The sequence below is a fragment of the Myotis nattereri genome (assembly GCF_964212035.1).
Source record: "Myotis nattereri genome assembly, chromosome: 8".
In the NCBI taxonomy this organism is placed as follows: Eukaryota; Metazoa; Chordata; class Mammalia; order Chiroptera; family Vespertilionidae; genus Myotis; species Myotis nattereri.
Window position 1 is genome coordinate 93,010,230 of NC_138083.1, and position 15,354 is coordinate 93,025,583.

The 15,354-nt window shown below is 54.5% G+C and overlaps 1 pseudogene across 1 annotated transcript; it reads right to left on the reverse strand.

Annotated features, from left to right (window-relative positions):
* Positions 1 to 9,973: 9,973 nt before the first annotated feature.
* Positions 9,974 to 13,481, reverse strand: LOC308523634 (large ribosomal subunit protein uL14-like; annotated as a pseudogene). The gene is made up of 3 exons: positions 13,404 to 13,481; positions 11,482 to 11,538; positions 9,974 to 10,406 (listed from the first exon to the last, which is right to left on the reverse strand). The product of its transcript is annotated as a large ribosomal subunit protein uL14-like (transcript).
* Between the last annotated feature and the right edge of the window lie 1,873 nt (positions 13,482 to 15,354).

A 15,354-nucleotide genomic window follows, 5' to 3' on the forward strand; every position in this document is an offset into this window, starting at 1 on the left:
GTTAATCTCTGTGTTCCATTATAAGGACTATTCCAAGGTCTACTGCTAAGCTACAAGGAAGTGACTGAAGGAGATTATCCTACCCAGTAAAGTTATGTCTTCCCAGCCCCACTGCTTGCCTTCCCTGGGACTGCCCTGTGTTGGTGAGTCTCCAAGGGTATAGGCTTTTGTGCTTTCCCAGGCGGGCAGACCCCTGGGGATGTGGGCCCAACAAGTCCCAAATTTATTGCCAACAGTCTTAGTCCAAGTTCTTCATAAGTAGTATATGGTATTTCTGTAACACTAGGGGGTTTCACTGATTTATTCTCTTCCTTAGTCCTGTTAATCCCTAACTCCAGGGAAAAATCCCTTCTTGGGGAAACAACCTTTCTCGGGGTGGTGGCCTTGGTTGGAACACATAGCGCTAAGGAGGGGAGCAAACATATTAAGAACAGTATGCGAGGTCCCTTGAAACATATGCTGTGCAGATGTTTCTTCCCTGCAGCGACTGTTGGACCGGCTTCCGGCAGAGCCCTTGAGCTGGGGACATGGGCCTTGTCCTCAGAACGCTGCCCAGCCTCAGAGGGGCAATGTGTGAAAGGTAGTTCCAAGAACTTGGGGAACTACAGATTCCCCTTTTTCCTTTTGTTGTAGAAAGCGTGAACTTTACATGGTAGACTACAGAGAGCCATCGCCGGTCAGGGCCCAAGGGAGGCGGGACTGAGGGGTCTCAGGGAAGGACTGGCATGTGCTGATCTTGACTCTTGGCTTCTTGACTCCTGAGACATGGGAATCAGGTGAGACTTGCTTGCACCAGGCGGCCACCCAGGAGAAGGGAGTGGACTGAGCTGGGGGACCCGCCACCCACAGGCCCGCCGACTTGGAGCTGAACACGGATGGAAACAGGCTCGCCCTGGCGTACAAGTGCTGCCTGTGGCCAGACTGCCCTGGGGACGGGGCTGTGAGCGAAGGAGAGAGGCTCCTGGACTAAGTGGCCCCAGACGAGGGAAGCAAGACATTTGCTCCAGGAAAGGGCTCACGGCTGAGTCTGGGGCGGCCGGCGCCCACTCTGCCCGGACCTGGTGTGGGAGAGACCCACGCGTGTGGAACACCAGCGCCGGGACAGGGACCCCGCGGCTGGGCCCTGAGGAGAGCGCATGGTTCCTTTGTAGGAAGGGACGACCGGCTAAGAGCGGTTCTCAACCTGTGGGTCGCGACCCCTTTGGCGGTCGAACGACCCTTTCACAGGGGTCGCCTAAGACCATCCTGCATATCAGATGTTTACATGACGATTCATCACAGTAGCAACATGACAGTGATGAAGTAGCCACGAACATAATTTTATGGTTGGGGGTCACCACATGAGGAAGTGTATTTAAAGGGCCAGAAGGTTGAGGACCACTGGGTAGAACCAAACATGCGGTGAGAAAGTGATCGGGGCCAGTGTGGTGTCTCCCACGGCCACGGCCGCTCTCTGCTGGAGACTCTGGTCTCCGGTGTGTGTTTCCCGCCTGCATCTGCGTCCCACCCGTCGGGAGCGAGTTCTCATTAGAGAGGCGACGCTCTGCTTCAGATGGGGAGGCTTTCCTCCTGGGGGGCCAGCCAGGAAGGCCCCTCCCCACCCCCTGGGCTGGTGAGGAAGGAAGAGGGGGTGGAAATAAGAGAGCACCTCGTTTTGGGGGAGGGTAGGCCTGGGAGGCCCAGTGGGGGCAGGAGGGCTGCCCTGGTGCTTCACAGTCTCGGGGTGTGTGGGGTGGTGCTGGCGACAGACAACTTGGAGCTCCGCTCTGCCGTCTCGTGGGGTGTGGGCTCCAGCTGCTGACCTGAAGGGCCCCCATGCCCTCGGCTGGGGACGCCAGCATCCCCTTAGGGCAGTGGTTCTCAACCTTCTGGCCCTTTAAACACAGCTCCTCATGCTGTGACCCAACCATAAAATTATTCTCGTTGCTACTTCATCACTCATGTCGCTACTGTGATGAATCGCCATGTAAACATCTGATATGCAGGATGGCCTTAGGCGACCCCTGTGAAAGGGTCGTTCGACCGCCAAAGGGGTCACGACCCACAGGTTGAGAACCGCTGCCTGAGTGTGAGAGGGAGGCGTTCCCTCTCGCTTTGTCCACTTGGTGACAAGTGTCCAGGCAGCATCGACGACGGGAGGAGGAAAGGCGCCGGCCCCCCCAGTGCCTTCCGCCTGCTGAGAGGGTGTCTCTGCAGCCCCATCACCCAGAGAGGTGCTGCCGAGGCCTCCCGGGCACGGGCACCGCTTGGTGCTGGGAGCCGGACGGCCCCTACCCGCCCGGAGGACAGACGGCGGTGCGCACCAAGGGTCGCGGTCCAGCCAGACACGCAGAGAGATGTGTGCACGGGGGGTGGGGGTGGGGGTCCAGCCGTTAGGGGTCTGCAGGGGCTTCCCAGCTGCAGTCGCTCCCCAGCTGTGTTGGATTTTTTTTTTTTTTTTTTCGGATGAGGTGATTTTTGCAAGAGAACCACAGAGATATGGACTTGACAGGTTGATTTCAGCGAGAGCCTGAACCAGTGCCTAGACTTTCCTATCGCGGACTCCTTGTCCTATGAAGTAATTGAAATGTTTATTGCTTAGGACCGTGGTCGGCAAACCATGGCTCGCGAGCCACATGCGGCTCTCTGGCCCCTAGAGTGTGGCTCTTCCACAAAATACCACGTGTGGGTGCGCACGTACAGTGCGATTGAAACTTCGTGGCCCGTGCGCAGAAGTTGTATTTTGTGGAGGAGCCACACTCAGGGGGCCAAAGAGCCGCATGTGGCTCGAGAGCCGCGGTTTGCCGAGCCGCAGTTTGCCGACCACTGGCTTAGGCAATGTCAGTTTTCGGTAGCTTTCCACCACGTTCTTTGCCAGTTTTTGCATTAAAGCACGCCAAGGAAAAAGCTAAAATTCTGCATTGTTTTGGCTGTGATTGCCATTCTTTTTCACTTAATTTATGTAAAGAGAAAAAGAGATGGTTTTCTAACTCCAGAAAAATGTCCTTTTTTTTTTCTTTTTCTTCCCTCCCTCCCTCCATTTCTTCTTTGCTCTTTGAATTATTTAACATAATGTCAATAAAGTAAAAGCCAGTGGGTTTAATATTACCTTGTTGAATTAATTTATATTCATTTTCAGCTAACAAATGAACAGTGAGTAAAGTTTCCTATAATAAGCAAATAAGCATAGTTATTAACCTCAAGGTTATGAAATGAAATATCACTTATAAACCAGAACCTCGCAGGAGAACTCCTTGAATGTGGCCGACCCAGGGTTCAAGTTTGCAGCGATGAGACGGGGCTTACGCAGAAAGACGATAAGAAAGAGCCGTCACTTCAACTCTGGTGATATTTACGTCCTTGGTGTGAGTTGCGAATACCCTGCATTCCTTATCTTCATCTGAGCCTTCACCGTGGGCACCTGAGTTTTAAATATCCTGCCGCCCCCTTCATCGTAAACGGTGCAAGGCTCGGGCAGCGATTTGTGTTTGCAATATTCTCTCGGTCTCCTGCTGCCGGAAGCTGGCATCTCTATTTTAACTTGAGTGGGATTGAGACTCCGGTTAGGAAGTTGGGCTTATACATTCTACGGGTCACAGGTCGTCATCTTTTTCTCAGCGATTTGCAAGGGAACGTCATGTGTGAACACATTAGCCCTTTGTCATGTGTGCTGCAAGCATTTTGCTCTATGAGCTGTGTGTATGTTGAGCCTGCAATAATTTTTGCTTTAGAGAATTTTTATGTTGTCAGATGTACAATCGTCTGATGTTATCGTTTCTGGCTTTTTCCTAGTAGATATGGTTAAAGAGACTTCCTTCCCACCAGGATTATAAAAGCAATGAGCACATTTTCTTCTATTATTGTCATGGCTTCAGAGGTAACTTTATAATCTTTGATTCATCTGGAACTTATTGTGGCATAAAAATAAGTTAGGAGTATAGGCATATTTATTTGGGAAATAGGTAGTCTACTATTTCGAGAAAATTTACTGGGTTTATCTTTCTCTACTTCTTTGGTGCCACCGTAACCCCACACTCATTTTCACATCTCCTGGCTCCACCCACGGAATTTACATTCGATGTCACGCATCTGTCCAGCTGGGTACTGGCGCCACGCTCTCCTTTAATGGCGACTACGGCTTTAAGGGCATATGATAATTGGTAGGACAAGCTCTCCCATGTAATCCTACCCTTCAACGGATGTCTTGGCCCTTCTCGCATCATGTTCTTTCAGGTTGTATGAACAGCGCTTACCTAGAGAAGAGGCATAAAACAAATAAAAATAAAAGAGAGAAAAATAGCGCGTACTACAGCAGGCATTAAAAAGTTAGTTAATCGATAATTTCCAGGGAAACAAACTGCAAAATCCCACGTGCTTGCATAACCAAGTCAAACCTCAGGCTGAGGCTGGGCAAGCTCCCGCCTTCCACCTCACCGCACGCGGAGGCCGCCCTGGTGCCGGGCCAGTGCCCACCGTCCAGCCTGTCCCCTTCGTGACGAAGCGCCCCAGACTGTCAGTGACGTTTTCATGGCTGTGGCTCATGACGTAGTGGGGAGACATGCTTTCTTTCCCGTCTCTGGCTCCCACCTCACGCAGTGCTTTGCTGTATGTGCCCTGGTTCACACCGCCCTTCCATGTCGCGGGTCCTGCCCGGGACAGTCCATGATGCGAAGGCCCACGCCACCTACAGCTCAGCCCCTTCTCAAAGCGGGTTCCAGCACAGAGACCCTGCGGGCTGCTCTGCAAAAAAAAAAAAAAAAAAAAAAAAAGGTTCCCTGGGCAAAGGAGTTTGGGAAACAAGAGGTGAGATGGACATGTGCATTCAGACATATCTATTTGCAGTGCGAGGTGACTTAGAAAACTGCCAAGTCCTCTAATAAAGGCCTCCCTAGACCTGCCCCCGTGTTTTCCAAACTTATTTGACCAGGGAAGGTATGTTCCCCCTGGACAGCGTACTCACAGGACACAACTGGGACGTGCTGAGCTACCAGAGTGGCCCAGGGACCGGCTGGGGGTGGGGGGTGCAGAGCCCCGAACAGCTCCCAGGCCCCTGGCTTTGATGAGTGCGGCGTTAGTGTTGTCACTGAGTGAGGTCGAGAACAGGCGCGGGGGCCGTTCCAGACCCAGTGCGTGCGGGTGCCTCTGGCGGGTTGCGTGGAGATGGTCAGCGAGGGGCGCGCCGGCCGGGCCCAGGCGGGAGGCCAGCCCCGAGGAGCGGTGGCGCCACGCGTGCTCTGGGTTCCAGAGTGCTGTCTGAAAGGCCCCCGGGGAAGCGCACGATGTTCCCTGAAGGGTAAGCAGTACGTCGCTGACACTCGCCATGGAGCCTCAGTTGCTTGCTTTCTGGTAAAGCACAGAGCAGGCCCCTCAGGGATGGAAAGGAGGACTGATGGGTTTTGAGGGGAGGGCCAGTGAAGAAACAGCCTGAAGTGGTGATTTCCAACCTTTAGAGTCTGGGCCTCTTTTACTTACTCCTGTTAATCCTCACCCGCGGATATTTTTCCATTGATTTTAGGGAGAGTGGAAGAGAGAAGGAAAACAGACAGAAACGTCGATGTGAGAGGAACACATCGATGGGTTGCCTCCTGCACGTGCCTCCACCAGGGCCTGGGCTTGGGAGGAGCCTGCAACCCAGGTACGTGCCCTTGACCGGAATCAAACCCGGGACCCTTCCGTCCACAGGCCGACGCTCTGTCCACGGAGCCTAATCAGCCAGGGCTGGGCCTCTCTTTAATGCTAATTTTTTTCAAACCTTTCCACTGTCCGCACAGTCTAGGCTTACTATTCTTTGATTGAGAAACTATGTCCCGACCAAAACTCGAGTGAATGACCTCGGAGAGGAAGGAGTGCGCCCTGAGGGAGCAGTGAGTGTGCTCAGCTCGCTGCCCGCAGCGCTCACAGGGACTCTGAGCCCGGACCCCTGCTTCCAGCCCCAGGGACTCGGGCAGACACCGTGCTCCCACTCTACAGGCTCTTGACAAAGTGGAACCAGAAGCCGCGGGGTGGGGTGGGGGCGGGGGGAGAGGCGGGCACGATTTGTAGGTCCAGCTTCTGGCATCTTTCCAGCCTGGGACCATTTTAACCAAAACTGCGCTCTCTGCCTGGCTCCCCGTCACTAACCAGGCGGCTTCCCAGGAGCTCCCTGCCTCTGTGGCCTTAACTATCACAACGGGTGACAGCAGTAGCTCTTCTCGCCTCCTGGGCCCAGGAGCAGGTCAGGAAGAGAAATGGCTGTGAAGCCAGAGGAGGGGAAGTGCTCTGAGATGCGGGTTTCATGGCTGCATTTTAATGCGGCTCTCCGCTGGGGCCCCTGAAGGGAGCAGCCCCCCGGGAAGGGGAGCAGTCATCAGGCTCGCCCTCGGGTGGCTCCATTTAACCTGGCGCTCAAGTTGATTAGCGTATTGTCTGGAGATTGCAGGAACTTCAAGCTCTGCTCCAGCTTTCCCCTTTTGATATAATTTTAATGAGATTTCCCCCTTTCTTCTATTGCATGGCAGGCGACCGCGAGAATAAATATAAAGAAGTTTTTAAAAATGCAGGAAACAGGAGGGCCGGGGAGATGGAAATCGCAGGGGGTCCGGTGGGGGACAGGCGGAAGGCTGTTCTCAGATCCGCACGGGTCTCCTGATGGCTTTGCAATTCCTGGGGGCACGTCCTCATGTGCCAGGCGCTCAGCAAGATAAGAGAGGACGCCGACCAAGGCTGCTGCGAGAAACGTCTCTTTAAAGAGTTTAAAAAGTGCCACATTCCCTACAAGAAGCTCCCTCTCTGGCCCAGGCCTCCAGGAGTTTCCTCTGTGTTGTACAAGCCAGGCGAGTCCAGCCTCTCCCCAAAGGGCCTCTAGCATGTTTCTCTCGTGTGCGATGATTGGAGGGGCATGGTTTCCATGTTCCTGAATTGAGGTTGTTATTCTGAATTAATCGAGTCGACCTTCGCCGAATGCTAGTAACTGTCACTGACCAGCATGTCACTAGCTGGGGAGGGTTGGTTCGTTTTCCTTTCCTGGGAAGGAGTGTGTGTGTGTGTGTGTGTGTGTGTGTGTGAGAGAGAGAGAGAGAGAGAGAGAGAGAGAGAGAGAGAGAGAGAATGTGCACGTGCACACATGTGTGCATGTGTGTATGTTGACGTGGGGAGGAAGAGTGGGGTCACTCGTTAAGGCCAGTAGCTTGGAGGAGTTAGGCTAGAATTTGAACCCCAGTCTGAGTCTTGGTCAAGCTCCCCCCTGTACCAAGTTGACTCAGAAGTGGGACAAGTTCCTACTCGTGTTTCCACTCCGAAGGGGCTGCCTGGGGCTGGGCGCAGGGAGCCGATCGCTGAGAGTCGAGGCAGGAGAGGCTGGGCGAGCGCGTCTCATAGGCAGTGCGTGTGCCTTCCCTCGGTGAGGAGCCCTCCTGCACTGCTTCCCCATTCACTGTCCGAGGCTTCTTTGTGGGCAAGTCCTGGGGCTCGGGGGGAAGGAGGAGAAGCAGAACGTGTGTGAGCACAGAGAGAACGCCCTCGGGCCTGGACATCCGAGATGGGAAGGTAGGGTCCCCAGTGACCTGGGAACCCCCTGAACCCCCTCCAACGTTCCATAAATTCTCTCATCGCCTGCCGGTTAGCGGTTTATTTCTGCACAGGAGTGAGTCTATTTGGGGCAGAACCTTCTGGGAACTGAGTGGAGTCCCTTTTGCTGAAGCAGGACAGCCTGTCCCTGGGAGGAAGGCGCTGTGTTCCCGTGAACTGGAGAGCTGCCTCTGCTGTAAGGACAGCCGCTGGCCCTACCAGGACAGGAACAGCCTGGGTAGAGTGTGACCAAAGGAGTGGGCAAAGGCTGCCCCTGCAGATGCCATCGGGACACCAGGGGGCACATCCCTGGCGTGGGGGAGTCAGATCACGGACGACTCGTGGCCAGGGGTGTGGGCACGACGTTCACCAGGTCACTGTCTGCTTTTCTCATTATTTAGGAAGAACTGTAGGCTTTCTCTCCGGAAAGAAATGACTCTGACGTGACTAACTCTGCTCTGCCGAGTTTTCTCACTGTTCACTGAGCCGCTCACGGCTGCCAGCACCGGCCCGTCGTCAGCTCACATCCTCAGCGTGTTCGGTACAACGAGGCCGGCTCCCCTGGCTCCCGGCGCCAGCCCAGCGGCTCGGTCCTGACTGTACATGAGAACCCCCGGAGGGACTATTAGCAGCGCCGACGGCTGGGCTCTGCCCGCAGGGAAGCTGGTTTAATTGGTCGAGCTGGGACCCTCGCCCTGGAATTTTCCAACGGCTCCCGAGGGCCGTCAGGAGCAGCCGGGACGGAAGGGCTGCTCGGGTGGTTGACTCATCCTGCACGCCCGCCAGCTCCCCCGGCTCCGGGCTGTGCCAGCGCTCGGGTGGCGCCGTGTGCATTCGAGGGAGCTGCCCTCTGCCGCACGGCAGCTCAATGTGTGCCACTCGGGCGGGCACAGCCCCGTGGGCACACGGCTCGGGGAGCAGGGCCCAGTCCCCCCCGCTCGGCAGGTCAGTCCTGGTGGCTTCTGGTCTCAGGTCCCCGGAGCCTCCTGGTTTGGCTCCGTTGCTCCTCAGGGTGTCTCCTGGCCTTGGCCTTGGGCAATGGCACCCGGTAAAGACAGACGTTCAGGAGAAACCTCTGCAACGGGAGTCTGGAAGCTCGACTGATCTCCTCAACTCAAACTCATGAAAAGGTTTTAAACCACTTGACGTCTCTGAAACTGTCCCAAGGGCACCCAGCCCACAGAGACACGTTGATTTTAGAAAAGCTACGTCTCTGTCAGAACGAGGAGTTGTGGCATTTGAGCCCCAGCCCAGACGTCCCTTTCGCACTCAGCTCAGTGTGATGGACGCCTGGCTCCGTCCTGCTGGGAGCTGGGTGCCCCCTGGCAGCGTCGCCCTGAGCACCTGCGGGCTCCCTGCTCTCCCGCTGTCCTTGCTGGCAGGCGAGCCTCGGACACTGGCTCCTGGAGCCTGGACCCCGGGCTGTAAAGCGTAGGGACCGATGGGAGAGGCCTGGTGGCCGGCTGGCCGACGCCACCGCTGGGACCCGGGGAGCCCCGCACCCACCCCAGGTGGTCAGTGAGGGCGCCGTTCCCTGGTCTGCCCAGCTGGCCAGTCACCCGCAGGGGCCGAGCCTTCCCAGCTGAGGCCGAGACCCGCGGAGCAGAGACAGAGCCTCTGCTGCGTGCGTACAGCGGATGGTCTTGGTTTGACCCGGAGTCGGAGGGGCTGCTACGCGGTAGGTCACCCGAGTGGCTCCGGTGGCGATGGGACTGTTTTCCATAAGCGAGTGGCACCTTCCTGGCCTCCTGGATGAGGAGAGCAGGTCCCGGGCCTGGTCACGCAGAGCGGCCTGGTCCACAGAACTCCCTGGCGGGCTTCTCCATGGTTCCGTTCCCCTCTGCAGCATGTGAGTCACAGCGCAAGCCCTGGGCTCCTCAGTGCGACCGAAGATCTGAAGGAAGAAAACGTGCTTTTAATTATTTGCAAAACATCGCTATTTGGCTGGAAAGCATTACTCCAGAACTCGTCTCATTTTTGTCCCTGTAAGAGGTGCATCGCATACAGTACCAGCTGGCAAACCAGGAAACCTGGGCTGGAATCTGGCTGCAGGACTCTGGACCCGCCATTTCATTCCCGCAGCCTCGGGAATGTTCTAAAACCCCAAGGTTCCTGACTGGGCAGTTGTCAGAACCCTCCCAGGGCTAACATTCGAGATGACTCCTGAAGGCCTGGTAGCTTCTAAGTTCTCCTGCCTTTTGGACAGAATTTGGCACCGTCTTCCCATGCTTAGTATTAGCACACCCTTGGGCCCAGGAGTCTCCCTGGTACACACCTAGCCAAGAGGAGGCTTGCGTATGTTCACGAGGTAGTGCAAGGTGGTTGTGATTGTTGTTAGAAGCAACCTAAATCCATAGGGCAGCGATTCAGTAAGCGAGGACACATCTTGTTGTTTGTTTTCATGTCACCAGTTTTTATTGGGCTTTTCCTTTACAAAAACACCAGACCATCATGCCACGCGGCCAGCACGGGATGCAATCCTGGGCCACAGCCTGCACACTCCTCTGCAGCTGGTCCTGTGGTGGCAGAGCCTTTCATTTCCCTTTATTGTTTACTAGGACCCCCGCATTATCTTCGAAATAAAGAAACACGCCATCTTTTCTCTGGTGTGACTTTCGTCGTCGAATTGCCGGCGCTGGATGCACCTTCTTTCTGAGCTCTGGTTTGCCTTCTTTGACTGTGGCATCACCATGTCACCCACACCGGCAGCCGTCGTCCCTTCATCCCCAAATATACAGATTTTTGGCTCCTGTGTTGTCAGCACAGGTGATCACGGCTCCGACCGGAAGACCCAGGGAAATCCAGAATTTCGTCCTGGAGGACCTGCCACGTCCTCTCTTCGCGACATCTTGGGCGCCCGAAAAGGATCGAGATGACGCGTCCTATTGTCAATGGCACATGATGGTGAAACCAGGACGAGAGAGGCCTGTAGGCCCCAGTGAGGAAATGTTGTCAACACCGAACGTTAAGCGAAGGAGCCAGGGGCAGAGCGGCTCACATAGGAGGATCCTGTTTTTGTGCAAAACCCCAGGCTGCTGCTTTTGTCCTTACAAAGGCTTGGGAGACGGCACAGCGCAGGTTGCAAGCTGGTTTCTTGGCCTTTGATCATGTTCTAGGGAACCTGAAATGCTCGTTTTCAGAAAAGTGCTCCAGTTTCATCCTTATTTCAGAGGAGGGGATGCTCACGGCCTCTTTGTGTTTCGGGGGACAGTGGGGTAGACGGGGAGGTGGAATAGAAGCGTGCCCTCAGTTTAGGCATTTCGGTGCCATTTAAAATGTTTACGGAGTGTATTCATGTATAATTAAATACATACAAGTTTGTCATCTGCTGTGAATTTGACTGCTACTTTCTGAAACCAACGTTTTGGGTTCAGAAAAAAAGAATTTCTAAACATCTGTGAAGTCCCTGTTTTTTTTAAAACATATTTTTATTGATTTCAGAGAGGAAGGGAGAGGGAGAAAGAATTAGAAACATCAACGATGAGAGAGAATCATTGATCGGCTGCCTCCTGCATGCCCCCTACTGGGGATCAAGCCCGCAACCAGGCATGTGCCCTGGGAAATGGAACCCAGGACCTCCTGGTTCACAGGTCGATGCTCGATCACTGAGCCACGCCGGCCGGGCTCTATATATTTTAAAAGTAAGTTGGGAGATGGGGAACTCATCTACATTGTCTGTGGGTGATAAGAAGGAAATAAACATGACACACAGTTTGCACTTCCCCTGCCTGCCACTGGCTGTAAGCCTTCAAGGTGTGAGCCCTAAGAGTTGCCGGCCAGGTAGAAGGCAGGAGCAATCGGGGTGACGCTCTGTCTGCTGTTTAATTAAACTGTAATATGAAGCAAAACAAATTAAACATCGGCGCTACTGCAAGTGCCACCGAGTGTGGACAGGGATGCTTTAACATGATGGCTTCCCGAGGACATTTTAAGTGGACAAAGGGAAAATGTGCCAACCTCGCCGTTCACGTCCTTCCCTGAAAGCACTCCTGTGCGGCGCCCGTGGAAGCAGTGCTGTCGGAGGCGGAGAGGGTTTAATCAAGAGCAGAGAAGCCAGAGGTGGCAAAGGGAGGAAACGTAAAGGCCGCTCTCAGCGGGCTCCCGGGCCTTATATTTCAGTCCGTCATAAAAGTGTCTGTAATGCGTTATATTCATGTGTTAAACGTTTAAAGTAGAGAATTTATTTTGTTACCTTTCCTTGGTTTCAGTCAACAAAAACACGTGGCCTTATGAATGAATGTAACTGTCCGTACAACGCCTTGACTTACTTTCCTCTCCGCCTGCTGACAAGGACCCATTGGGCTGGTGTTTGTCTTGGTTCTGAAATCCAGGCACTTGCCCCTGGTACCCACTAGGGGTCATGCTGTCTCCACGGGGAAGTGCCGAGTGGGCGGGGGTGCTGCTACTGTGGTGGGTGCAGGAAGGTGCCTTTGTACTGTGTTCCTCCACGTTACTGTCTAGAGCAGTTCCCAACCATTTTCGGCCACGCCCCCCCAAGCATCTCTAACATCCTGATGCCCACCCCCCTGTAACATACAATTCTTATTCAAAAAGTGAGCTCTTATTCACACGGAGGGAGCCGAAAAGGCCATGAACTTGGTCTAAACAAGCTTCCAGAGAACATGGCATCCACAAAAGAGAAAAATAAAAGAACGAAAGGATAGTTGAAATACTGAGGACGACATCACTAAGAAAGGGTTAAAAAATAATCTATAATTATAAAAGCCTAAGTGACCGACCAGTCGACTGAACAACTGGTTGACCAGTCGCTATGACGTGCACTGACCACCAGGGGGCAGACGTTCAATGCCTGGTGATCAGTGTGCTCCCACAGCCAACCTCCCGCTAACCTCCCGTGGTTCCTTCCCCCGGCTGGCCGGCCCTGATTGGCCTTGATTGGGACTGGGCGAGATGGGCCCCCATTGGCCCCGATCACTGGCTGGGCACCCCATGGGGCACTTCCCACGTGGTGACCACCACTCAGCCGGTTGATACGAATATGGACCCGGCGCTGTGTGTGCGGCTGACTTACAGGAGGCGAAGCTGGTTGACAGGCTTGCACGGTCCCTAAATGTGTGGCAACTCTTGCCCGAAATCGGGTGGCATTCAGAATGGAGGACACTGTGAAACAGGAATAGCAGCAGCGATGGGCACAATATTTACGTCTCGTTACAGTTTACAAACTCCTTTCGCAGGCAGTGTTTTAACAGCTGGCCCTTCAGTGGCGTTCACTGAGCGGGAACCCGGTGTGAAGACACCTTGCAAGGGACCCGATGAACCCCAGGGTCCACTTGGGGTCCCCGACCGACCTGGTCACAATAGTGGAAGCAGTTCTCCAGCTTTGATAGGAGCAAAAGGGTGCGGAGACCAGCAGGACCCGTTCTCTGGACGCACAGCTTACAGTTTACCGAACAGTTCACTTAAAATTAAGTGCATGGAGCACACACGCCAGTTACAGTAAAGTGACGGGTGGGGGTGGGGGTCAACGCCAATCTCTCTCCACAAGGACCCAGCAAGCCCGCTAGGAGACGAGCTCTGGCCAGCTTGCCCCTGCGCTGGCCCCGCCCTCCCTGCTTGCTGATCCTCTGTGTCTACCCTGGTCCTGCGTCCCCGGCAAGTCCCCCGCGTGGATCGGGGAGACGCAGAGAAGACAGAGGGACCTTGGAGGCTCTGGTGGGAGCTGCTCAGAGTCCAGGGCAGGCGCTCAGCCTTCACGGTCAGGTCGTTACGGCGCCAGGGGGGGCTCTTCCTCACTGGCCTGGGCACATGTTCATGCAGGACGACAGGCCACTCCACAGACTCTCTCTGCTGGAAACCTGGTGACCAAGGCTTCACAGCTCAATGCCCCCCCAACCCACGTCACGGAGACTGCTTCCTACCGCACACACGGCACCCCCCACCGCCAGGCGCTGCCACAGGAACGTCAACAGGCCCCAAGCCAGGGCCTTCTGCGCCATCACTGCGACTGGCTGAAGCCTGAGCGTTTCCTGGTCACACAAGAGTCCCATTTTGTTTTCCTACAAAAATAGCCTGTATGCGTGGGCCCCTGGCCACAGCGGGCCCCTGACCACTCAGTGTCTTCAGGGAATTTCTTTTTAATTGAGGAAGACCTGGCCCATGCTGGCATTGCCCTTCAATAAAAACAGTAGCAAGGGGCTGGGACTTGTCGCTTTATGCATTTAGGAAACTTGCTCGAATAATCTGATTTTTTGGAAGAGAGAGTTTTAGGTCATCGCGTCTTAGTTGCTTTATTTTTCAGTCAAAGTGCAGAGGCAAGTCTTGTGTTTGAGAGCGAAGAGCATTGTTGAGAGCAAGGATGCCGCCGGACGCCATGGGTTTACTATGTTGGGGTCTCCTCCGCCTGTGGGCAGGGCTGGCCCTGAGCGGCTCTCAGCGTTCTCGGGGTCCCAGCTCAGGATGAGATCGGGCGAGTGTGCCTGCTGCTGGGACGAGCTTAGCTCTTGACCGGAAACCCGGAGATGAGGGTTCTGATGTTCAGTCTTCCGTTAACCCACCTGGACACGCACATCTTTCATGTGACAAAACATGCGTCTGTGCGTGAAACGGTGCTAACCTCCGAGCCGTCAGCCTGACAGCCACGGGCGCGATCTCCCTCCGTCGCGTTTCTCGGTTTAGTTACAACGTGAGCCAGGTCTAGACTGTGCTTTGCTGTGGTCAACGGGCTGTTTCCAACTACTCTTTGGTGTGATGATGGTAGTAGTATATGCTTATTAGAGGATACTGGGGGAAGAAAACATTAAGAAAATATCAAATATTACCTGTAATCGCACCATAAGATACAACTATTATGAACATTTCAGTGTATTTCATTCTATCTCTCTCTCTCTCTAGCTATCTCTATACCTATATCTATCTCTACATCTGTATTTGGATAGATCATCCTGTATAAACAGTTTCGTGTTCTTTTTTCACTTAACATATTAGGAACATTTTCCTGTATACTAACCGTTCTGCAAGATCATGATTTTTATGGAGGGCATAATATATGTTGATGCCATTATTTATTTAACCACCTCGATTGCCATAAATGCAGTCTCTGATTTTTGCCGTTACAAATAGTGCTGACGTGAAATTCTTGATTCACCACCAAATGCGCCCCCCGTCCAGCCTCCCCCACCAGCAAACACCACCATCATTACACAGCTGCTCAGACCAGAGCCACTGAGAGCGCCTCCCTAAGAGCCAGCCCCGCTTCCCGCCCGCACAGCCACCTCTGGTTCCAGCTCCCAGCCCCACTTCCCGCCCGCGCAGCCACCGCTGGTCCTAGCTCCCAGCCCCACTTCCCGCCAGCACATCCACGGCTGGTCCTAGCTCCCAGCCCCACTTCCCGCCAGCACAGCCACCGCTGGTCCTAGCTCCCAAGGTGTCCGGAGCCACCCTCTTCCCCATCTGCATGGATCAGTCCTGGCCTGTGGCCAGTCCCTGCGGCAATCGCTTGACGGCTGTCCCACGCCCCCTCCTGCCCACTCCCCAGGGACCCTTTCAAACACATAAGCTCGGTCACGTCAGCCCCCGCTCTGGTGGTTTCTTACTGCACTTGCATAAAATTCAAAGCCCTCCGAGCCCTGCAGGCCCCATGTGACCTGCGGCCTGGCCCCCTTCTCAACCTGATGGCATGCTGTTCTCTTCCTTTTTTTAAAAAAACCTTTTATTTATTTTTAGAGAGAGAGGAAGGGAGGGAGAGAGAAAGAGAGAATCACTGATCGGCTGCCTCTTGCACCCCACCCCCATTGGGGATAGAGCCCGCAATCCGGGCATGTGGCCTGGCGCGACCTGGTGGTGCATGGGATGATGCTCAACCAACCGGGC